Below are 25,840 nucleotides of genomic sequence, written 5' to 3' on the forward strand. Positions count from 1 at the left end.
CCTTTGTGAAGTCCCTACGTCAACCTATGCAGTACTACATCCCACAACTCGGAACTGCGTCTCTCTTGGTATCTAATTAGTTGTTGTCTGGACGATGAAATCTCATGGCCTCCGGGCTCCCACTCTGGCTTTTGGGACTGAATCATTGCTTCTCCCCAACAAAATACGGATTCCCCTTTGAAGCACTATGTTGGCTCTGCGTTGCCTCTCTGTGGCACTCACTGCCTCTCTGCAATGCACTTCATTGGATTGGAAAATCTCCCTTCGGCCTTACTATCCCTGCCCCTCTCTCACTTCTTCGAGCTCACTAGCTCTCTCTCCGGCAACTCAACGTTTCTACTATGGATTTTGATCTGCTAGTAAATTCGAACTGCTGGTGGCTCAAGTGTCTTCTCCGACCCCCATCGAATTTCTTCTTATAATCTCTCGTTGAGACATCAACGGCCAAGATTAAAACATAATCGATGGCTAAGATTAACTAGAACTCGATCCATGTCTTCTTCTAGAAGATTTTCACCATGACTTAATTAATACCCTTTAATTAATCATATTTCCTAAGTTTAGACTTAGGAAACATTAAAAAACGACTAATTATTTTAATTAAGTCATCTCTAAGTGGAATTTTTAGAAATGATTTCTGGGTTTTCGAGAATACATGTATTCTAGCCTCTCCACCAATTTTCGTGGCTAGAACACAACCGATGCTACAAAAACTAACACTCCCTCTTAGCGAGGAATGTGTTCTAGCACTGGAACCAACTGAAGCAACACCCTATCTCTGCACCATCCCTTGTCACGCTGTTGATGTCTGGATGCTACTGCGCAACTCTAATATACGTTGCATCTGTGTTGCTGTTGACCCTGTTAAATTGCTGCCAACACTGCAACTCCCTCTCCATCTGTTGTTGCTGCAGCTGCAATTGAAAATCATCCAAAATACTGAATCAACTGTGATCAGTAAGATGCATCTGTCACCTGAGTCCTGACTGCTGTTAGACTTTGCGCTGCTGCTGACTCTGCTTTGTGCAAACTGCACTGCTGCCAACTCTGCATTGCGCTGTTGAGTATCTGACTGCTGCTAGCTACTGCATCTGTCACTCTAGCATCTGACTGCACCATCTGCCATTGATCCATCCTGCTACTGCATACTATGGGCTCCTGTAGCATGGTATTGATTCATGAGGTGGACCTCCTCAACAATCCTGCCCATCTTGTAGCTCTCTGGGGCTACAAAACCAAATCACCCCACCTCACTCCTGGAGGTATATTGGTGATCATGGCAAACTCTTCATCCAATCTAGAGGATAGCTTGTCGATCTTTGTGGATGCATCCTGTTGATCTTGCTTCTCCTCCTTGTCCTTCTTCCTGAGAGGACATTGAGTATTGTAGTGGCCAAGCTCACCACATCTAAAGCATTTGACCTTGGAAATGTCCTTTTTCCTCCTGCGTTGCTCCTGCTGCCCCTTTGATGTGAGGGCCACATTCTCTTCTTCCTTCATTTGCTTCGTCCCACTAATGGTGCTCTTCACCAAATCTCGCCTCATCTCCTTCTGCAGCAAATCCGCCCACATTCGATCCTAATGTGACAACTTTTTTCTGTCCAGAATACTCTGGACGAAGACCTGCCATTCTTTGGAAACAATGTTTAGAGCTAACCGCACCAATTCTATAGGGTGGGTCGTTGACCCTACTACAGACATCTAGTCTCGAATATCCTGAAGCCTAGTCAGGAAGGGGTCTATGTGCCCCCCTTTCGGCATCCTTGTGCATCTCAGCTTCTCAAGTTACATTTTTCGCTGCTCCTATAGCTTAGTAAGAACCTCCCACATCTGTCGGGCAGTATCTTTCCCAGCTATGTGAGACACCACGTGATCTCAAACCCCATTGAGAATCACCTCTTTGCTTTTGCCATCTCCTTCTTGTAGGCCTTCAGCGGATTTGCATCTACGGGTACAACTACCATGCTATCAATGTAGGTTTTGAGATCGTATTCATCTAGAAGACAGGAAATTCTTAACTTCCAGATCACATAGTTGGAGACTCCCTCCAACCGATCCTGATCTCTCAGCCTTATTGATGCCATCTCCTCAAAAGGTCAAATTCCTCCTCTTCTCTGCGCAGCTGGTGACTGGCTCTATGCACTCCCTGCTGGAGTCGGCAAATCTGCTCACAACTACTGCTGCTTTGTTGGAAAAATCAAACTTCTGGACTAGAAGTTCACTGAGAAAAGAATTCCCTCAGTGTGTGCACTTTCTTCCTCCTGATGCTATATTGCACTAGCAAACTGCTGCAAAATAATTACGTCCCAACTGAAGATCTTCTCTTCAAGGAAAATATTGTTGCTCCCTCTGCCTCTAGTAATCTTTGATCTGGAAAATTTATTCTCTGTCAACTCTCTCAAAGAAATAATTTTTTCCTCAAAAATTGACCCTGCTGGTCAAAGGAACTGCGCTATCTCTAAATTCTGTGACTAAGCTCTCTGGCTTCTATCTATGCTCTGATACCATGTAAAAATTCAAAAACCCCCGAATCCTTTTGTAGCAACTGATTAAGTTTCTTCTATTTGTTAAATAAACTGAAAAAAAAATATTTACTGTGTTCTACGACAAATATCGAAAGTAATACACTACAACCTTCACAAAATAAATATTGCGGAAGAAATAAAAATGGTGGAAGAATAGATGCACACATACACAAATACACAGTTATTTTTGCACCAATGTGCCCAAAAAAACCCAACTCGGGAAAACTAGTGCAGCAGCTAAGGGTTTTATTATTATGCAGTAGTAGATCTGAGTACAAAACTATGGATGCTCAAATATAGCGATCCATACAGAGAAATGACTAACAATAGGTCTAGTGAGAAAAATCTCACTCCCACTAGCGATCCGACACTGACCTTGGCTCAAGATGAGTTGCTCTTTGCTGCCTTTGCGCAGTCCCTACGTTAGCCTACACAATATTGTGTCCCACAACTTGGAACTGTGTCTTTCTCGCAATCTGATCAGCTGTTGTCTGGAAGATGGACCCTCTTGGCCTTCGAGCTCCCACTCCGGCTTCTGGCACTGAATCATTGCTTCTCCCCAGCGAAATAAAGATTCCTCTCTGAAGCACTGTGCTGCCTCTCTGCAATGCACTTCACCAAACTGGGCAATCTCCCACTGGCCTTACTATCCCTGCCCCTCTCACTACTTCGAGCTCACTAGCTCTCTCCGGCAATTCAACGCTACTACTTTGGATTTCGATCTGCCAGTAAATTCGCACTGTTGGTGGCTCAAGTGTGTTCTCCAACCCCCATCAAATTTCTTCTTATAATCTCTTGTTGAGATATCAACGGCCAAAATTAAAACATAATCGATGGCTAAGATTAACTAGAACTCGATCCATGTCTTCTTCTAGAAGGTTCTCGCCATGACTTAATTAATTAGTTTTCCTAAATTTAGGCTTCGGAAACATTAAAAAATGATTAATTATTTTAATTAAGTCGTCTCTAGGTGGAATTTCAAGAAACGATTTATGTGTTTTGGAGAATACGTGTATTTAGCCTCTCCACCAATTTTCGTGGCTAGAACACAACCGATGCTACGAAAACAAACATGGATAAGTTCCACAAACATACTTGGGTGAAGGAGCTAGGGAGAAAGAAGAAATACTATATTGAAGAATTAATCCCACTCATAATCATCAACAAAAAGCGTACGTAGGGGCCAATATTTCTTGGAGAGCCAAAATTCTTATTGTTCAATTAAAGACCAATTGTCATCAACTCCGTTGTGAAACAAGGCGCTGGAAAAGGCCAAAAGAAGTGTGGGAGGAAAGAGTATGTATTTTTTGCTCTTCTAGAAAAGTGGAAACAGAAAAGCATTTCATTTTAGAATGTGAGGCCTTCAAAGACAGCAGGAAAAGTTATGCAGATATTTTGGCAGCTAGCTCTTAGGATAATCTATTCAGCGAGGGCTTTGTCGAGAAGTGGGAGCCTTTATTGTGAGACTTCACGGGAAAAGCACCGAATACAAGAACCAAATGGAGAAGCAATCTGTCACATAGGCTATTTTTAGCCTCGTGGACGTTAAAATAATTTCATTTCATTTCGTTGAAGTTGCAAATTTCCATCTAGTGGACTAGCTATTTGAAATTCTAATTTCCACCTCTGACAGTTGCAAGTCAAAGGATTTATGACCATGTGAACTTGAAATGTTGTAAAATGCGTACTATTTTTCAAGCCTGCACTAAATGGATGTTTTGCATGGATACTCCCTAGTCCAATAGCATAAATTGCAAGAATGTCATGGCTAATTAATTTTGTCATTGTTGAAGCGACGTAGTTTTTCTCAATAAACTATAGTATAGCCACGATGATAGCTTTGAGGGGACTCTCTGTGCAGCCTATTCCAATTTCCCATAGACGAGATCTTTGAACTTTAAATGCGTTTAAAATTGTTATAAGAACTTTCAAGCTTCCAAGAATTTTTAAGAATATTCTCCATCCTCAACGATTTGGCCTTCCTTTTGCCTAAAGTTTCCTTATTGAAAGGCCCGCACGGTACATTTACAAGCATTCTCCTCTTGCAAAAACTCATTGATATTTCCATCAGAAACCAAAATGAAATTTGTTGTAGTCTTGAACAATTTGACGACGAAATTAAGCATTATGTTATCGTGGTCGATATTACAAGCCTGGCCGAAGGAGCCTTTGCACAACTGTACAAACCCGAACTAAAAAATAACCTACTCAATAATGTCAAATACACTAACCATTTGATGTGGAATGCTTATTTGTTTTTATGTTTCTTACAAGTTGTTAATGCCCTCACACTCCATGTCCATCTGCTCTTGCAAAGGCCTTCATTGGTTATGAGGGCATTATTTACAATCGATCCACTTAGCCCCATCTATCTATAGGCTCTAAATGATGGTTGAGGATTGTGTACGTTGCTTCTTGAGTAGTAGAAATCGGTATTGGACTTGAACTCACTTGGAGATTTAACTCTTACTTGTCTTGTGCACATTGAATGAGATTCCTCATAAATGTAATTGTCGATTAATTGTTAATTAGTTGGAACTGAGATATTTAGTTCCTAGTTTAGTGTTTGGTTGAGAGGTTTACTCAACTAATTGATTGTGTGGTTAAGATAGAATTACTATCTTCAACCAATGTTTGATGTATTTATATCTATAATTAATCTAACGTGAGTGAAGTTTTTGGTGTCCAATGGGTTTTACAATTTAGTATCGGAGCCAGTGGCTCTATGGGTATAACTCCCTTAAGGGATGGCCTATGTATTTGTGAGAAATATGTGAGAAATAGTAAATATATTTTTTCTTTTGTAAAATGTGGGTAGGTCTGTGACATAATCAATTTTTGTGGTGTGTTTTATGTGGAGTGATTAGGACCATGTGTGTTTGAAGCTGCCACAGAGCAAATACCAGAAATCCGCTAGTATAGAAGAAACACACAATTTTGATCTCCACATAGTAGTGTTCGTCGATGTCATAGTAATGTCGCAGGAACCCAGTGCCAATTCATCACAGTTGTTGGGAGGGACCATAATTTTTACAAGCATCCTATGTGAAAGAGATCCTGAGTCGGTTGTTTATGCAGGTTTTGTTGGTTGATTTCAAATGTGCTATGTGTTGAGTTCAAAAGAAGACCGCTATTTGAGTTCGCAAATATTTGTATTTTCATGATTCATTGTCAATCCGATGGGTTCCCCCGGCAAGGATGGGAACATAGGTTTCATCCCAACCTTTATTTTCATAATTGTTGAACATTGGATAAACCAACGCTCTCTGTGTGTTTCATGACATGGACTAACTACCTCTTGTGGATCCTTATCTCTGGCGATGCGATCATTGACTAACACTTGCGGGTTTCTAACGACAATCGTGATTCCTAATAAGTGGTATCAGAGCGTAGATCATGAGTTCGATACACAACCGGCTCGCGTTGGGGGGATATTGTTGGACATTAGATAAACCAATGCTCCCCATGTGTTTCGTGACATGGACTAACCGCCTCTTGTGGATCCTTATCTCTGGCGATGTGATCATTGACTAACTCCTATGGGTTTTTTTTCTAACGGCAATCGTGATTCCCAACAATAATGTTAGTTACCTTTAATTGATTGGCATCACCGCTACCTCTTGTTCCTTTGTTGCTCTGTAACTCTAGTCGTAGTTTGTTTTGGGAAAGCAAGGATTTAATTGCTTGTGGGATGCCAAGGATAAGAACAATTGCAATCTCGATCGATCAAGGCATAGCCTAGAGCCATTGATGTTCAATGACCAATGTCGAGTGAACCTAGTATGCAGCGATACCTTCCATTTGTGCTTCGCGGATGTGTGGCTCTCACAGCGTTCCCTCTGCGCATTTGCAGAACAAGCGCCACTTGCAACAACGAGAAGAATGGTGTGAACGATAGCACTGGGCGACATTACAGAGAGAGGATGTGCGTGACGAATATGAAAATCATTTTCCTCGACCTCTTACAGTTGATGGTTAGTTTTATTTGATTGTAGATTTGGAATTCTGAGAGGTAAAAGTGATAAATTCAGCCGAGATAAATTGCCAAAATATAATATCCAAATAAATTTAGCACTATACTCAAAATGAAAAATTCATTATCGAGATGTTGATTGCTTGAAGTCTTCTACGTCGATTAAGAAACCGCTGACAAACATAAAATCCGCTTTTGATTCCAATCTGGGATTAGATATCAAAGCGTCGCCCTAACAACATGCTTTATCTGGGATTTATAAGAAGATAACAATTAGCCTTATGTCAATGGCCAAAAAGGGATCTCTGTTTGGCTCGATTATGTTGTGATTCGGTCTTTTCTTTATTCTAAACCTATTAATGGTGACCTATGGAGTGATGGTATTATTATATTATTTTTAAATAGGAGAAATTTGTGTGTAGAATAAATGTATGTAATGATGAACTTCATAATCAAATAAAGAGGTTATTTTGTAAAACTGACTTTAGATAACTTCAATATCTAGACGGCTTCCGTAGACAACTAGCGAATACAACGACTGGTACCCATGTATCTCGGTGGATGGGAGCTCATCCATAGAATGACTAGTAGTTTAGTGATTCCAAACATGTGATTGATTGTCTCTGAAGTAATTATTTTAAGAGATCAAGTGGTGTAAAACTCAATATGGATGGTTGTCTAGATAGTTTTGCAGTTGTGGATCTAGGGAAAGATTCCTCATTTGTCGAAGATGTGGGAATGATCTTCTCATGAGGTTATGCGATAGCTTGGGACGTTGTTTAGTAATTGACTTCAGGAGATCTATGGTTCGGTTGTTCAAGACTGGAACTCGGGAATCCAATTTCCCAATTACACCCTTACAAGGGTTATGAGACAACTTGATGGAGTTGGCTCTATGAGATTTTGAAGATGTTTAAAGAAGCTAATGAAGACGTTGCAGACAAGAAGATCAAGGCAAGTACTCGTTAAGGGAGGGACTTGGAGATTTAACTCTTACTTGTCTTGTGCACATTGAATGAAATTCCTCCTCATAAATGTAATTGTTGGTTAGTTGTTAATTAGTTGGAACTGAGATATTTAGTTCCTAGTTTAGTGTTTGGTTGAGATATTTACTCAACTAATTGATTGTGTGGTTAAGATAGAATTATTATCTTCAACCAATGTTTGATGTATTTATATTTGTGATTAATCTAATATGAGTGAAGTTTTTGGTGTGCCACTGGTTTTACAATATACCTGGTTTTTGCCATTGGGTTTTGAGACATTTTAGCAATTATTCATATTGAAGCACTGTTCAATCACTTGCTTAATCTCCCATTGAATCCCCAAAAAGCCATATATGAATCCACATTGATGCATTTAATGTTGTGGTTGAATGTATTATATTCCTCACAAAAATATTGGAAATCTGATTGCTTTGGTTAATCTTGGTTCAGCGATGAAGCCCAATAGAATATACACATCTATTAAATGAATTGGAAAATTGTTGGGTAGGATGTGCCTATGTTAGTAAAACATTAAATTTTTCCTCCGTACTCTTTGAGATTATGACAAGATGGAACTCATCATATATCATCCATCCCCATAGATGATACTCCAAACAGCATAAAATATGAGATTGTCAGTTGCCTAGTGTTGATAATGGCCTTTCCAACTCTAAAACACTACATCATGCCCAACCAAAATGTGCAGGGTACAATTTCCTCGAGGGTCCATGGAGGATGTATCAAAGGCATTTTCATCTCCGAAACAATACCTCATGCTCGTCCAAAATGTACTAACTGTGTAATAAATAGTTTTTTCCATGCTTCTCCATGTCCGTCTAAAGTGTACTAACTATGTGCTAAATAGTTTCGTCTAGGCTCCTCCATGCCCGTCCAAAATGTACTTTGTCCCAAATAGTTTCCTCTAGGCTCCATGGAGGAGATCTCGACTCCACTTGTGCATTAGTTTTTGAAACACCTCTCTCCTTTATGTTGTACTTTGTTTTCTCAAATCAATCAAGATTACTATATGCGTGCTGGGTCCTTGAAAGGTGTAAAATAAACTTGAAACTGTTTCCATGTTTCAAGCATTTGTTTCAGACCATCAATATGCTTCCCACAGAAAAGTAATAAATATTATATTGGTTGGGATATTTATATACATGGTTGGATCTAAATATTTCAAGACTTGCAGCATTTATTACTTTACAGCTAAGTGGATATTGATTGCCTTTGTCTCAAGTGTTTCATTAACACAATTTTTATTGCACCCATTTTTTTGGGAGCTGTTTATGCTTTTTCGTGAATCGTTTCACCCATTAAAAATTTTGAATATTGCATTTAAAAGGTCACAATAAGCACACAAACTTAGAACTTTAATTGTAAAATTATTTTATTTAAATTAGGCTAAAATCATGAAGGCTTGGTAGCCCCGGAAGAGGTTGTCCTCTGAATAGGCGACGTGCATATTGTTTACCTTTGTCTCGAGTGTTTCATTAACACATTTTTCATTGCACCCATTTTTGAGGGTTGTTTATGCTTTTTCATGAAGTGTTTCACGGTCACCTATACATTTTTTTCCAATATTGCATCTAAAAGTCACAATAAGCACACAAATCCAAAACTTTAATTGTAAAATTATTTTATTTAATTAAGTTAAAATCATGAAGGCTTAGCAACCCCAGAAAAGGTTGTCCTCTCAATTGTTGTTTCCTGTGATTAGTTCCTTCTTTTCAATCTGCAACAATACTTGCAAATTTCCACTACTTTCTTTGTAACTTGAGATTTCATTGTGCCCATCCATTTCATGTTGGATGGGGCGAGCCTAGTGGAAGTGGTTGAATTCAGATGTATATAAGCTTGACATAGTTTTGGCCATCTAAAATCAATCTCATATAAATTGAAGATGAGTAATAAATTTATCTAATTTTGTTGTGCCGAGAAGGGCTCTACTGTTTAGTATGGGAGAGATGTTGCCATGTAAAATTAAATATAAGGAAATAAAATAATGACTACATTAAAAAATTGAAAAATGTTAATAGCAAAAAGATCTTTCAATATTGAACTAGATATTAAAAAAAATCAATATAGGCCATAAACAAAACACTTCAATATCAGCCGTAAATACCATAATTACATCAATTTTATATAGAGAGATAAAGTAAAATAATATAGGGGCTGTTACATTTAAAAATAATAAAATAATACTTATATTAACAAATTAAAAATAGTAATAACAAAAAAAAATTAATGTCCGTCATAAATAAAATACTTCAATTTCCACTTTAATTTTATATCAACTTCATATAAAGAGATAAATTAATTGAAAGTTAAAAAAAAAAAAACTAATTTACTTTTTAGTATCAGGGAAATATGTAATTTCTTCAATTTCCACCTTAATTTTACATCGACTTTATATAGAGTTGTAAATTAATTGAAAATAAATTAATTAATTAAAAAAATAATAATTTACTTTTTAGTATCAGAGATCTTCACTACTTAATATGAAGATGTCAGAAAATAATATTATTAATATGACATTATGTGTAATTCATTTTATTCTCAAGTTACATTTAAAATATTTCAATTTCCATATTAAATAACACGATTTTATATCTATTTTATATAGAGAAAAATAAAGTAATTTAAATTAAAAAATTCTTATATTTTCACTTTTTCTTGCTAGGGAGATGTGTAATTTATTTCATTCTTAATATGGAGGTAATATATAATATTTAAAAAATATTAATAACAAATAAAAGTTTGATGTGAGTTATAAATCAAATATTTCAATATGCATATTGAGTAAAATATTTTTAACATCAAACATATATAGAGGGAGAAAGCTTGAGAGAATTCTTATTCCATAAAATTCAAAATGTGAGAGAGATTTGTAATTTTCTCAAATTTTAATATGGATTTGATACGTTTAATAATTAAATTTATGCATATATAAAACAAATATTAAAAAAAAACATTGTATATGAGAGAGAGTATATGCTATGAATATATATTTCTATTTTTGAATGAGGGGGCATGTGTTAACATGTTAATGTGAAGAATGTGAATCATATATAAGATATTTCATTTTCTACGTATATATTATAAAAAATAAATAAAATCCATTGTATATGAAAGAGAGGGTATATGCTATGGATATATGTTGGTTCTTATTATTATTATTATTATTCATTTTTAAGGTCACGACCAAGCTAGACACCAAATTTGTGTATGAGACCCCCTTGTTTATAGGACAAGGGACCCACCTCCGCGCAGCGATTTGACTGCTAAGTCTACGAAGGCATACATACTCTACCCCCCTCTGGTTTTGAACCTGTGACCTCTTAGGAGGAAACACATGCTCTTAACCATTAGGCCCACTCAAGTTGTATATTCTTAACCATTAGGCCCACTCAAGCCTAAAATGTATTAACATTAAAATGTGGAGAATGTGAATCATAAATAAAATATTTCAATGTCTACACATATATTATATAAAATAAGTGAAAAGAAAAAATAAAAATTATATAGGTAAAACCTTTTATTAGTGTGTTTCTCAAAACCTGCATAGATCCATCCTAACTCAGGGTCTACAAGGGCCTAGAGTAATCAAAGGTGCAAACATTTCCTCAAGTTTTCAACTCAAAAAAAGGTTTGCATCTTAAGAGATTTGATTCCTCTCGACCCTTAAAATGGATCTATGAGAGAGGTATATGCTATGGATATATGTTATTAACATTTTAATGTGGAGAATGTGAATCATAAATAAAATATTTCAATGTCTACATATATATTATATAAAACAAGTAAAAATAAAAAATAAAAATTATATAGGTAAAACTTTTTATTAGTGTGTTTCTCAACACCAGCATAGATCCATCCTAACTCGGGATCTACAAGAGCCTAGAGTAATCAAAGGTGCAAACCTTTCCTCAAGTTTTGCAGTCAAAAAGAGGTTTGCATCTTGAGAGATTTGATTCTCTCTGCTTTTGGTCGATCCAAGTTAAAATGAATCTATGCTGATAGCAAGCAATTACCAATATAAGAAGTTGTAGAACCCATCATTCAGGGACTTTAATCGATTATTTGGATATATTTAGAAATGGACAAAACCCTTAAGGCATCATTTCAACATGCACAAACTTGGATCATGGTATAATTGTTAACATGCACGTAATTATGTTCATTTCTTATTAGATAAAAATGTCCTTTTGCCACAAGATTTGTTTACTCCATTGAGTTTTTGTTTCTACTTTGTAATCCTCCTTTCTAAATGTCTTCAACAACGTGAATGGTATTTTTTTAGGTCTATCTTCATAAACAAAATCCTCCACTTACTGCTTGATGATAAGATCCTATTTAATCACAACTCTGTAATGGAGATACCACAAAATTGATCTTTCCTCATCATGTGTTCCCTTCCCTAAATCACTGCAGCATTTCCATTATCCCATTAAGAGGGCACATCAGTTTTAGTAAATACCTCAAGCAGAGTATTAATATTCATTAGCCTATTGATACCTTCACGTATGAAGTGAACAACTAAATGAACAAGTAGTGGCAGCAACAATGAAGTGAACTATACACAGAATGAACAGGGAATGGTGGTTGCCTAAGGAATTTGATGGGGCTTAGTTGTGACCTTCTGACAGATCTGATGGTCAAGAGATTCACTTTTTGGAAAATAATAAGCCATAGTCTAATGAAGCTATAATTTTGCCCAGAAAATAATGGAAATTTCAGTATAATTTTGAAAACATTTGGTAGAATTTTTTAAAAATCCTGGTTACAGTTGTCAATTTTCAGGATTTTGGGTGTCTGATTCCTGATAGTGCTGAATCTATTTCCACTATCAAAAAACGATTTAAACATTCCCAAAATTAAATTTCTTGGGAATTTTATCACCAAATTTTAGCTAAAATTTAGTAGCCGTAAAAAATTATGACCTTAATAGACAACGTCAAATAATAATGGTGGCAGATACCAATTTCACTAGAGAACAATTTAGTTATGGCTTGTAATCAAGTTTTGATGGTGAAGAATTTCAATCCCCACTCCGGTTATCAGTTTTCCTTATCACTCCATGCATTTAGTTTTAAATCCAAGCATGATAAAAAAATCTAAAATCTGGAAATGACAATTTTTTCTAAAAACACAAATTTAGAGATTTCACAAACGTTGAAATTGCAGAAATAAAACACAGCAAAATTATGACAACCACACACAGAAAATAACACAACGATTTTTTGTCAATGTGGCCCTGGAAAAACCCCCTTACAACTCTTCGGGAAAACTAGTTTGAGAGCTCTTCTTTATTTTTGAAAATGTTTTTACAGAGAAATTGAAATACACAGTGAAAATTCCAGCAACCACAAATTACAACTTATCTCGATTTCTGTACTTGAAGTTCGCCTCAAAAATCGTGCCAATCAGCAAACAGCCAAAACTGAAATATTTCCAGCAATAAAACAGCATTAAACGTCGTACAACATGCCTCGAAAAACGTGCCTAGAACTTGTACGGACTGTATGGATTTCAGCAGTATGGCTACCTCGAAATTTGTGCCCTTGTTGTTGTCCCTCTTCCTTGATTTTTGTGCCTTTCTCCTGCTGTATGGTTTTGCCTTGGGATGTGTGCCAATAAATGTTGCTGCTCAGTTTTGCTGAAATGTCTTCTTGCTACTCTCCTTCACTTCCTCACTACTCAGAAATTTTCTCGTAACTCTCTCTTCTCTTTTTCTTAAATGCTCATGAAAGAATGAATTGATTTTTTTCTCTTCTCTTCTCCTTTTACTCTCTAAATAACATTTTCTGTTACTCGAAGATCTAATGGCTGAGATTCATTTAGATCTAAAAATGAGCATTTATTCTCACTTTCTATTTTTTAACTTACCCACTTAAAATAAAGACCCACTTAGCCTTTTATTTCCATAGTCACTTTTTCACTTTCTAATTCTTTATTGACTTTAATAAAGTCACCTTTAAATTAAAATGTAACTTTACCACTTATAAAGTCACTTTTAAATTAGAATATAACTTTACCACTTATAAAGTCACTTTTAAATTAAATTGACTTTACTACTTATAAAGTTACTTTAGGAGAAAAGTACAAATAAATTTGGACACTTTTCCTTAGGCCAAAGATCAAAGCCATAGGGAACTACTTGTCCTCTGATACCCAGATTTTAACACTCCCTCTTACCGAGGAAAGTGTTCCTCACCACTCCCATCTTGTCTCTGAAGTAGACATGCTTGCCCCGTGGTAAGGCTTTGGTGAAAATGTCCAATACCTGCTCATTTTTGGAAATGTACTCAAGCTTGACAGCTCCCTTTTGGACATAGTCTCTAATGAAGTGATACTTGATCTCAATATGCTTTGACCTGTCATGAAAAACTGGATTCTCCGTGAGTTTTATGCAACTTCGGTTATCACAGTAAATTACTGAAGGTCTCAATGCCTGACCAAATAGACCAAACAACATCTCGCGAAGCCATATGGCCTCACAACGAGCCAAACTAGCAGCCATATACTCTGCCTCAACTAAGCTCAATGCAATTGACTGTTGTTTCCAGCTGATCCACGACACAATTGTCGAACCCAACCCAAAACAGCATCTGAAAGTACTCTTCCTATCTAAAGCACAACTTGCCCAATCTGAATCTGTGTACCTTGCCAGTCTCACTCCATCACCCTGTCTATAATCCAGACCAAAATCCACAGTCCCTTGCAAGTAACGAAGAATGTGTTTTGCAACCACCCAGTGCACTCTCTTGGGCTCACCTATGCACTGACTCATAGTGTTAACTGCAAAACATATATATGGTCGAATGTTGACAAAATACATCAATTTACCAATCAGCGATCTGTATAGAGTAGGATTCACCAACTCAGAATCAGAAGCATGAAGCTTCTTCCAGTTAGTGATCATAGGTGTAGACATGGGTTTGCAGTTCTCCATGTGAAATTTGCAAAAAATATCAACAATGTACTTCCCTTGTCCAAGGAAGAAATGCCCTTTCTCCCGCCACACCTCCAATCCCAGAAAATAATGCATCAAGCCGATATCCTTCATCTCAAACTCTGAAGCAAGATCTCTCTTGCAACCCTCAATGAGTCTCTCTGCACCAGTGATGATCAAGTCATCAACATACAACACCAGAATGAGAGGCTTCTCACCCACCACAATGAAGTATAGGTTTGAATCAACCTCACTCTTTGTGAAACCCAACTGCTGCAAGTATGTATCAATCCTCGAGTGCCAAGCTCTAGGAGCTTGCTTCAGGCCATAGAGTGCCTTTTTCAATTTGCATACATGGGACTCCTTCCCATGCACCTCAAAGCCCTACCGCTGCTCAATATAAACCTCCTCCTAAATGAAGCCATTGAGAAATGCAGTGTTCACATCCATCTGGTGGATCTTCCAACCCATCTCTGCTACAATCGATATAATGGAGCGAATAGATGTATACCGAGCTACGGGAGCGCAGGTCTCCTCATAGTCAACTCCCTCTCGCCACAAATCGAGCCTTGAACTTCTCGATGCTGCCATCTACAACATGCTTTATCTTGTAGAGCCATCTAGAAGTAACAACTGATTTACCTTCAGGCCTCGGCACTACCTCCCAAACATCATTCTTCATAATAGAAGAATACTCCTCCATCATGGCCTCTCTCCAGACTTATTGGCTGGCTGCCTCCTCATAACTTGAAGGCTCGGAGTCAACAATGATTGTTACCAATGCCATGTAACTACAGAACCGCTCAGGTGGTTTACTCTCTCTAACATGTCTCTTTGGCCCAGCAACTGATGTGGCCTCGCGTAAGGAATCTTGAAGCCACTTGGGCTTCCTCTTCCCTGAGCATACTTCTCCCACCAGAGTGAAAGAATACTCATAATCATCAGAAGCCTGAACTCATGAAGGCCTGCCAACTGACCTCATGCCTGAATATGTGCCTGTAGATGCTGAAGTACCGTGTGAACTGTCCATTAGTGGACTACCCTGTGAATTGCTCTATGGACTACCCTGCATGCCGCCCGAAGAACAACCCACCTGACTCTGAGAGCCATTGCTCACTGTTTGACTTGACACTGTAATCGATGTACCTCCTGATCCCTGACCACTGGATCCTTGTGATTGACCCAGCTGCTCCTAAGGATCTGGTGACTCTGGATACTCTAGCTCCCGTGACCTCCTGAAAGCTCTCTCCTCCTCGAACTTCACATCCTGCCTGACAACCACTTTCTTCTGCACAGGAATATAAATCCGATAAGCTTTCGAGGTCTTGCTATAACCCACAAAGATGCCCTTATCTACAGTGGGCTCTAGCTTGGTCTTATTCTCCTTGGAGACATAAGAATATGTAAAGCACCCAAAGATACGAAAGTGCCCAACATCAGGCTTCTTCCCAGAAAATGCCTCCTTCGGAGTCACATTCCTCAAGGCACGATGTGGACCCCTGTTCTACTAGTACACAACAGTGTTGCAGGCCTTTGCCCACAAAAAAAAGGTAACCCCTGATCATGAAGCATGGCTTTGGCAGCCCCTACAATGGATCTGTTCTTCCTCTCTGCAACCCCATTTTGTTGGGGGTTGTAAGGAATTGTGAACTCCCTCCTAATGCCTGCCTCAACACAAAAATCAACAAACTCACCAAGGTTATACTCCCCTCCATTGTCCGACCTGAGGACCTTGATCTTCCTACCTGTCTGGGTCTCCACAAGAGATTTGAACTCTTGAAACCGCTTGAAGACCTCACACTTGGTCTTCAAGAAATAAATCCAGGTCTTCCTGGAGTGGTCATCAATGAATAAAACATAGTACTCATAGCCACTCAAGGTTACATGAGACATCTGACCACTCACATCGGTATGAATCAAGTCAAGGATCCCTATGGCTCTGCTGTCACTGCTGGGAAAAAGGGATCTGGCAAACTTCCCCATAGCACATCCTCTGCATACATCAAGGTGATCAGAACTGAAATCTGGCACACCAGTGGTCCCCATGATACATGTGCCCCATCCTGCGGTGCCAAATCTCACACAACTCTGAATTGCTAGATCTGTTGTCGGTCCTGTCTCGGGTGCTACTACTCAATGCCATCAGGAGCTGGAATGAGAACTTGTACACCTTGGCATGGCGCACACCAATCACTCTAGTTGAAGAAGTTGGAGTTCCCCTAGGATATATAAGCACCTACCCTCTCCTGAACATCACATCATACCCTTTGTTCTCAAGTGTTGAGACGGATATCGGGTTCTTCATTCCAGGCACATATAGAACACCTGACACTTTCAAGGGAGGTTTGGATCCCCTATCAAATGCCAATGTCCCCACACCGAATGCTCTAACCATGCTGTCATCACCAAGTACTATCTCCATATCAGTATCGTCCTCTAAAAGCTCTAAGAAGTACTCTCTGACTCCTGTCATGTGGCGGGAAGCGCCACTGTCAACATACCAAATGCTAGAAGATGCTCTGTTAGTAGTGGAGAGTGCACACTCCCTCTGAACCTGTATGGCAGGGGATTCTGCACTAGTGGTCTCACAAGCTATGAACCCAAACTCCCGATCAAAGATCTCTGAGAAGCTCTCTATCTCTGCAGAAGCTGCCATGGGTTTGTTTCTTCCTTTCTTGTTCTTCTTCTCCGGACACACAACAACATAGTGTCCCAACTTTTGAAAATTCCAACATTTGATTTTGGAATAGTCTTTCTCCTTGTTCTGCTACTTGCCTTTACTTTTGCCTTTGCCTCCACTGTTGGAAGTTTGCTTCTTTGCTCTGCCATTCTTACCTCTTGCTAACAATGCCACATTGTCATCCTCCTCCACTTGTTTGGCTACCCCAAGATGGTTCTTTCTGATCTCATTCTGAATGCAATCATCCCACAACCTCTCCCATCTGGAAAGGTTTTCCCATGCAACAATGCCATCCACAAAATTTTCCCAAGTCCTGGGAAGACAATTCAAAGCAATCCTCACCAACTCAGTGGGTGCAATGATCTCACCTACAACTGCCAACTCATCTCTTACTGAAGTGATCTTTGTGAGGTATGCTATAGCACTATCAGTCTTAGCCATTTTAATGGCCTTCAGTTTCTCCTTTAGGAACATTTTTCTGTTTTCATTTGAGCTCTGGTAAAGATTGGTCAAGGTTGTCCACATCTCATGTACATAAGTCTTTCCTCTCGCATGAGGAATGACATGATCTTTGATTCCTTCCAGAATAAATATTTTTGACTTAGCATTCTTTTTGTTAAACTCTTTCAACTGTACTGGGTTAGTAGGCACTGCTACTGGGTTCTGTGTGGTATTTACCATAATGCCCCAAAATTCTTCCTCAAAGATGCTCTGGATTCTCTCTTTCCAGGTATTGTAGTTGTTTTGCCCATCCAACCTGTCTTCAACTCTCAAACCCAAAGACATGTTTCACTGTCCTACCTAACTGAAATTCTTCAAATCTGTGGTAAAGGTTTTTGTTTTCTGTGTCAAAATCAGCTTGTTGTAATTTTGAATTTGCTGTCCCAAACTGCAATTTTCAGCCAACCATGCTCCGATACCATGAAGAATTTCAACCCCCACTCTAGTTATCAGTTTTCCTTATCACTCCATGCATTTAGTTTTAAATCCAAGCATGATAAAAAAATTTAAAATCTGGAAATGACAATATTTTTTGGAAACATAAATTTAAAGATTTCACAAATGCTGAAATTACAGAAATAAAACACAACAAAATTATGACAACCACAGAAAATAACACAATAATATTTGGTCAATGTGACCCTAGAAAAACCCCCCTACAAATCTTGGGGAAAACCAGTTTAAGAGCTCTTTTTTATTTTTGAAAATATTTTTACAGAAAAACTAAAATACGCAGTAAGAATTTCAGCAACCACAAATTACAACTTATCTCGATTTTTGTGCTTGAATTCCGCCTCGAAAATCATGCCAATCAGAAAAGAGCCAAAACAGAAATTTTTCTAGCAATAAAACAACATTAAATGTTGTACGGTCTAACTCGAAAAATGTGCCCAGAACTTGTACGGACTGTACAGATTTCAGCAATACGGTTGCCTCGAAATTTGTGCTGTTGTTGTTGTCCCTCTTCTCGATTTTTGTGTCTTTTTCCTGATGTACGGATTTGTCTTGGGATGTGTGCAATAAATGTTGTTGCTCAGATTTGTTGAAATGTCTTCTTGTTGCTCTCCTTCATTTCCTCACTAAGAGATTTTCTCCTTGCTCTCTCTTCTCTTTCTCGCAAACACTCATGAAAGAATGAATTGATATTTTTCTCCTCTTCTCCTTTTACTCTCTAAATCACATTTTGGATTACCCTAAGATTCAATGGTTGAGATTCATTTTGATCTATGGATGAGAATAAATGTGCATTTAATGCTCACTTTCTATTTTTTAACTCACCCACTTAAATATAGACCCACTTAGCCTTTTATTTCCATAGTCACTTTTTCACTCTCTAATTCTTCATTGACTTTAATAAAGTCACATTTAAATTAGAATGTAACTTTACCACTTATAAAGTCACTTTTAAACTAGAATGTAACTTCACCACTTATAAAAGTCAATTTTTAATTAAATTGATTTTACCACTTATAAAGTCACTTTAAGAGAAAAGTACAAATAAATTTGGACACTTTTCCCTAGACCAAAGATCAAAGCCTTAGGGAACCACTTGTCCTTTTGTAGCCAAATTTTAACATATGGTGCCACTTATTGTCAATTTCTTTTGCATTATGCTCCTCACATGACAACTGTGGAGGGCAACTAATACCCTTCTTTGTCCAGTGGAACTACCCCTCTTACTGAACATCGGGTTATGTCTTACCTTTGACAGTCACACCATCTAATAGCCTTCTTTCTCCAGTGGAACTACCTCTCTCACTGGAACATCGGGTTATGTCTTACCTTTGACAGTCACACCATTGTAGCTCGATATTGGTGGCTCTTATCTTTAGGCCTATTTTTTTAACGTGCTTCAAGCTGTCTTAATTATGGTTTGTGTTTAAGAGTAGTGGTAGTAATGACGTGAGATCAAGAAAGCTAATTCAGTCAGACTACCTCCAATATTCTAGTCTCTTTGAATTTGCAATAAACAGATTTAAAGAAAAAAAGGATTATGATTTTTATTAGTTAACTTATTTAACTTGATAATCTTTTCTTGTTACGTATTATTATTATTATTATTATCATTATTATTATTGATTTATTTATTTATTTTTATTTTTTATTTTTTTTTATTATTATTATTTTTTATTTTTTTATTTATTTTTTATGGTTATTTGTTACGTTCTAATTAATTAACTAATTTATTTTTATTTTTATTTTATTATTTATTTATTTTAGTACCGTTTATAACTAGCTTCTTTAATTTACATACATTAATATTTATTTATGTATTTTTATTTATTTATTTATTTATTTTATTTATTTATTTATTTATTTATTTATTATTATTATTATTATTTATGTTTTTTTACCTCGTTCCAATTATTTTTATTTTTTAAGTTACCTCGTTCCTATATATTTATTAATTCTAACTAACTTTTATTAACAACCTATTATTATAATCTTTATAATTATTAATTATTAAATGAATTAGTTTTCTAACTAACCATTAACATCAATTAAAATTATTTTATTTATTAATAATAATAATAATAATTTGACCCTGGTCCCAAAGTCAAAATTAGCCGTTGGGTCGAATTAGCCGTTGGAGACTCTGGTCAGACTATTTAACATGCTAAGCTGGATCTGTTTCTTCAACTTGTCCTGACGATGAACCACACTAGTTGGTTCGAAATGGGTCGACTAATGATATTCTATGTGATTTACGCTGAAGAATCTCTCATAAAAAAGAAAAAGAAAAAAGAAAAAAAAGGAAAAGAAGAAATTTTGAATTATGAGTGGGAAATGGCCAATCTGTAATCAAAAACCTGGTAATTCAAAGAAAATGTAAAAAATAGTCTCAATGAGTTGAACGGCCAGCTTTCAAATAGACTTCGCAAAATTGGTGTGGCCAAAAGCCAATTCAAGAAAGGAATAATAATTCGTTTATTTAGGAATATCTAACATGAGAAGTACATTAAGTCAAAATCCATAAGAACAAATAAGATATAAATAATTGAATAAGATATGAATTATGATCACAGTGTATAAATTACCATATATTGTAATCTTTAATTTTAATATATATACATATACTTTTTTGTCTCCATAGGCTTGTCTCTTTACCTATAAATGCTTATGCTTATGGCATATCGTAAATATTGCAAAGTACGTCACAATGAGTTTAGCCGTACAAGAGTCCACTTGGATTGGAAACGGTCCCATTGAAAACCTTTCTTTGATTATTGTAGGGATCAGCTTTATGCGAAGAGCACTCGGTTTTTTCTCTTGCAAATAAACGTTTACTAGATAGGCGGTCCAAGATGATAAGGAGTTGTCTATAATGCGACTTTTTGAGATTCCGGTGACTGAATCCGGCGGAAGAAATTGAGATGAAATCATGATTTGTTGCAGTTAAAATGGTTTTTTAACTGCATATTCGGATTCAGCACCCTGAAAAACCCCTGGGACGCTTTCATTTTGCAGAAATTAGCTATCAAACTTGGATTCCAATAAATTACTGCCGGATTTTCACCGGAAAAAATCGCCGGAAAAGCTTTCAAAAAGTCGCGTTAAAGACTACTCCAGATGATAAGCCAGATGTGTTTGAAGATTTAACGGTATTTTGAGAGTACATGTATCCTTTGAAGTTAGTGTGCTTGGAAGATGGTTGGTAAATAACAATATCCTAATGGCTAATGACATGCTTCCTTGTACAAGCTTTACAAATGACTATGGTTTTATTCATTACAATCTAGAAACAGTCGAGTCTTTTTGTGGGGCTGCAAGGTGGCCCAAACTTTCTGGGATTATGTTGTGACAGAGAACCACGCCATTCACTGCCCCCTACACTGACAGGATATCATATTTGAAGAGAAGTGGACAACTAGTCATCCAAGAAGAGGCATGTGGGACCTGGGTTACTCTGAGATTCTCAAGTATCTCCTTTTCTTTGAGAAGAGGCAGCCAAGCTGTTTTCAATGGAGAAAATATATTTGTTTCCAAGAAAACAAGTCAAAAAGTAATATAAACCATAAACAGACGGGCATCCCATATGAGAGAATAAAATCTACTTTGCAGCAACAAATTCATTGTATGGCCCAGATACTGAAGTAGAAACTTGCATATCTGATGTTGACTATTTAAAATATAATCTAATTCCGAAATAATTCATTCATCCTGGACAATCTAAAATCTGATAGCAAGTTTTTAAAAAAATAAAGGCTAAATGTTTCATGTTAATCCACTAATCGAAAACCTCCATGGATGAACTCAAGAACTCTACTTTTCAGTGAAATGTTGTATGTATGCTTGCAGCTTTAGGTAGTTCTTGATCTGCATTCTTCTGGAAATATTCCATTCTTCAAATTGCAGGTTTTAGTCTTAATTCCTTTGTTGCTAACAAGTTTTTTGTAATAATTGTAGGTAATTCAGGATGCGTTCGAATATTCAATTTGAGCAGAGAAGATTCCCTCTTCTTGCGTGCCTGACGGTCTATAATTCATTTCATTGCATATTACATGTAGTTGTTGCATGTGATTATCTATTTGAGTTATGATGGAGCGTAACAGGAACAGTCATTTGCACGGCGGCCAATATGCCTTCAATGTACTTGGCATATTTATGTCCTTTCCTAAGGGCGAAGGTAACACATAAGCAATGTGATATTAGATCAATCTCCATTTATCACATTTGCAATACGGAAGCCCATCAGCAGGAACCTACAGTTTGAAAGCCCAATTTCTTCACCACGTTATACGAAATAAATATCTTGTATGTCTCTTAAAAATGCTGGAAACGGGATGAACAGCTCAATATAAAGGCTTTATTACCAATATGTAAGGGAGCTGATTGTATGTGTTATTACCAATCAGTTAATAACATCTCTTTATACTACAACAGACTTGTAGTGTTTCCATCAATCCAATTCTGTATTAACACACCTGCATTGAGTAAAATGTATTTCAGCTATATTTCATTGTACCTAAAACAAGCCTAAATATCGTCACACGTAAGCATATGTGAAGCACAGTGCATACCACACAAATATATGCACTGGCAGCTACAATTTCAATTGTATTGTTCTCTCCCCAATTAGAGAGAAATTTATCTTCCATCAATGCAATTCAATAGAGATTATAGGAACTCTGCAAAATTTACGGCTTTGATATTGTGCAATCCAGTTTCTAGTTGCTAGTTGATTACAATGAAATGATGCAATATTGTGAATGAAATTCAAGGTCAAGAACCGGGGTGCTGGTACTTTCATCTCTATGGTTTTTTGATGTTGTAACAACCATTTTGTGTTAATTTACGAGCTTCAAATTAAAGGGAATAGCTATTATTGCCAAACTGGGTAAAAAATACATGTGGATATTTCAGCACATATTTGCTTTTGGCTTACAAATCCAACACTGCCAAAATCTACCGATTCTCAACAAACGTAGTCAACTTGACAAGTATAAACCTATACACTTGTCTTATAACACTACCATAATTTTTCAATTTCCACTAATATAGTCGACAAACATAAACCCAAACTTGAATAACTGGGAAAAAACCAAAAATTTAGGGAGAAATCGGAGATTTTTGCAACATTTTTAACCATGGTGGCAAGACTGGTGGATTTTAGCGGAAATGAATCATTATAAGTCGCAACGAAGTTAAACCCAAGTTAGTTTGGCAAGTCCATTCACCCTCTTACTCCCATGTGGCATAGTGTATTAGAGTATTTTGTATTAGCATTACCCCATTTCTTTTGAGTAAGAATGGTACATGTGCTTGAGTTGGTCAATTCATTTTGTTTGTTTCCACTATTCTAGTGTAAACTTATTCACAAAGATGTGAAACCTTGACTTCCAAAAATCAATTCGAACTTTCATATTAAAATGAACATATTATATTAAGAATTTAAATAAATAACAATAACAATATCAATATCATACTTATAAGAATAAATTTAAAAATAAATAAACAATATTCTCATTTGTTTTGATGAAATTGTAACTAAAACATATCTACCTATTTCTTTTGCATACTTTTAACTAAATTGTTTAGATGCAGACATTGTAAATATAAATGGTTTCACAACAATGAGACCCTCAACATAACATTTGACTTTTTGTTTAGTACCAATAGATCAATATGATAAAGATTTACATCAAAATTCATGAAATTTAGCACTAACTTGTTGGAAATACAGAGAGGGGGGGTGAATCAATATTTCATTTTCAACTATTATTTTACAAGTTAAAACATTTATATTCAGAACACAAGATGAACAAGTAGTATCAATGCTTTTATTAATATAATCTTTGCAGTGAAATAGATACAATATATAAATGGTTGCAATCAGTTGTCAAGCACCAACTTGGACTTTTGTGAAGCTCCAACCTCCAGAGCTCCAACTCTGTTTTGCCAAGGCAACAATTTTGGACTTAGGAGCACCAACTCCCAAGAACTTCAATCCTTCCAATTCCTGAGACACCAATCCCAAGGACACCTATCCTTCCTACTACTGAGACACCAACCCTTCTTACTTTTGAGGCACCAACCCCAAAGGTTCCGACCCACTCTTGTCAAGGCATGTTTGACAGTAATGTCATGCTCTTAGAACTCTTCTTTACTGAGTTCTGTCTGTTTACAGCTTCATTGTAGTCTTCATGCTACAACATCAATGACAACCAGTTTTCTTATGAAAGAGTTTTTTCAACTCTTCATACTGTCCACACAGCTTTAGTGAGTCTACTATTAGCTGCACTAAGCTCTGCATAAGAACCAACTTTTTGTTCAAACATCTGTTCTTACTATCACAGTAAATGCTTCAGTATAACTACTTCTCTACTGGGTACTTCTCCCTTCAAACAATGTTAGATAAAACTTATTCATTACATCACAGAATTATTCTTCAGGCTGCATTGTTTACCTAATTAATTCTTTCACAGGGTAACACAATTAGCCGAGAAGCTCACCCTTTGGATTCCTTCTGCCCTATTGTTCCTTTGGCCCTTTTCTATTCTGCTGGACCCTACAGCTGCCTCTGTTTCCTCCAACTATTTTCAACAACGTTCAACACTGCCTGTTCTCTGTTTTTGTATCTTCATGATGCCTCTGACCGTCGGTTTCCTCTTTCTGTTGCCCCTTCGGCTTCCTCAACTCTCGCTTCAGCGTCCTCTGCATTGGCTTGTCCTCTTCGGTGCTTTGGTTTCCTTTGTGCTGGCTTGTCCTTCGACTTCCCGGCTTTTTGGCTTCCTCAGTCTCTTCGTGCTCCCCAACACTCCTAGGACACGTTGATTCAACGGTGAGGACCAAATAATACACAAAGAGAACATGTTCCATGTTAAATCTATAACAACGCTCCTTTTTCACTAATCATAGACATACACAGGACTTTACAATTTAATGGAGAGACTGTACTAATCAGGATGGACCCACATGCCACGTCACATTCGCAATCACAATCGGCTCTTATTCAGGCCTACTAAACTATCGGAACCGTTATCATAAGCCTTTTGGCCTAAAAACCCCGCGCAATACAATTATTTGAATTACACAGGAAATATATGAAAATCTGACTGAAATGCTAAAGGGCGGACTTCAAAAACATTTTACCCACATCTATAACTGCTTCAGGTCTGCAGTGTATATCGCAATCGGCAGTCGCAGCTTATCGCGGTCCTGTATAGGTTGAGCCCATAACATCGCCGATGGTCGATGTTGGACGTGATATGATATTGAGTTGTGTTACACTCAGACCATCGGGTCCACGGCATATATTGCAATCGACACTTTTGAAGCGGCAAGGCCTTAAGGTCTTTCGATATGGTGGATGCGACATAATATTAAATCATATTTCAATGTTTCAGCGAGTCCGCATGTATTGCAGTTATACGACATTTATATATATATTGCAAATTTGCATGTTTTAATGCGCCAAAGCTTAGAGCCCGAAAATCTGAAATACACTAAAAACATGCTTCGAAACACTTTTGGCGGACTTCACTGTTTATGCACCCGAACTTATATGTTCCGTCGGGTCCACACATATATGTCGCTGTCAGGGGTTTGGGTGATGGCACATAACCGAACCACCGATTATCATATCGCCAATATATATATATATATATATATATACACGCCACCTCTATACTTCGATATATATATCTACTTCTCCGCTACGATAGTGTATTCCACTATAACTAAGTCTTCCACCTCCGATAGTGTGTTTGCATGCATATA

The 25,840-nt window shown here is 37.1% G+C and overlaps 1 protein-coding gene across 1 annotated transcript in view; it reads left to right on the forward strand.

Annotated features, from left to right (window-relative positions):
- LOC149190754 (kinesin-like protein KIN-7E, chloroplastic) overlaps positions 1-22,759 on the forward strand; it is a 325,467-nt gene extending 302,708 nt beyond the window's left edge. The window contains exon 24 of the mRNA XM_089410586.1: positions 22,028-22,759. The gene's annotated coding sequence lies outside the window, so the exon portion shown is untranslated. The remainder of the gene's footprint in view (positions 1-22,027) is intronic.
- Positions 22,760-25,840: the final 3,081 nt, after the last annotated feature.

This window comes from Pinus tabuliformis, chromosome 3_1, assembly GCF_031772625.1.
Source record: "Pinus tabuliformis cultivar Carrire ecotype Pingquan chromosome 3_1, CPIR1, whole genome shotgun sequence".
NCBI lineage: Eukaryota > Viridiplantae > Streptophyta > Pinopsida > Pinales > Pinaceae > Pinus > Pinus tabuliformis.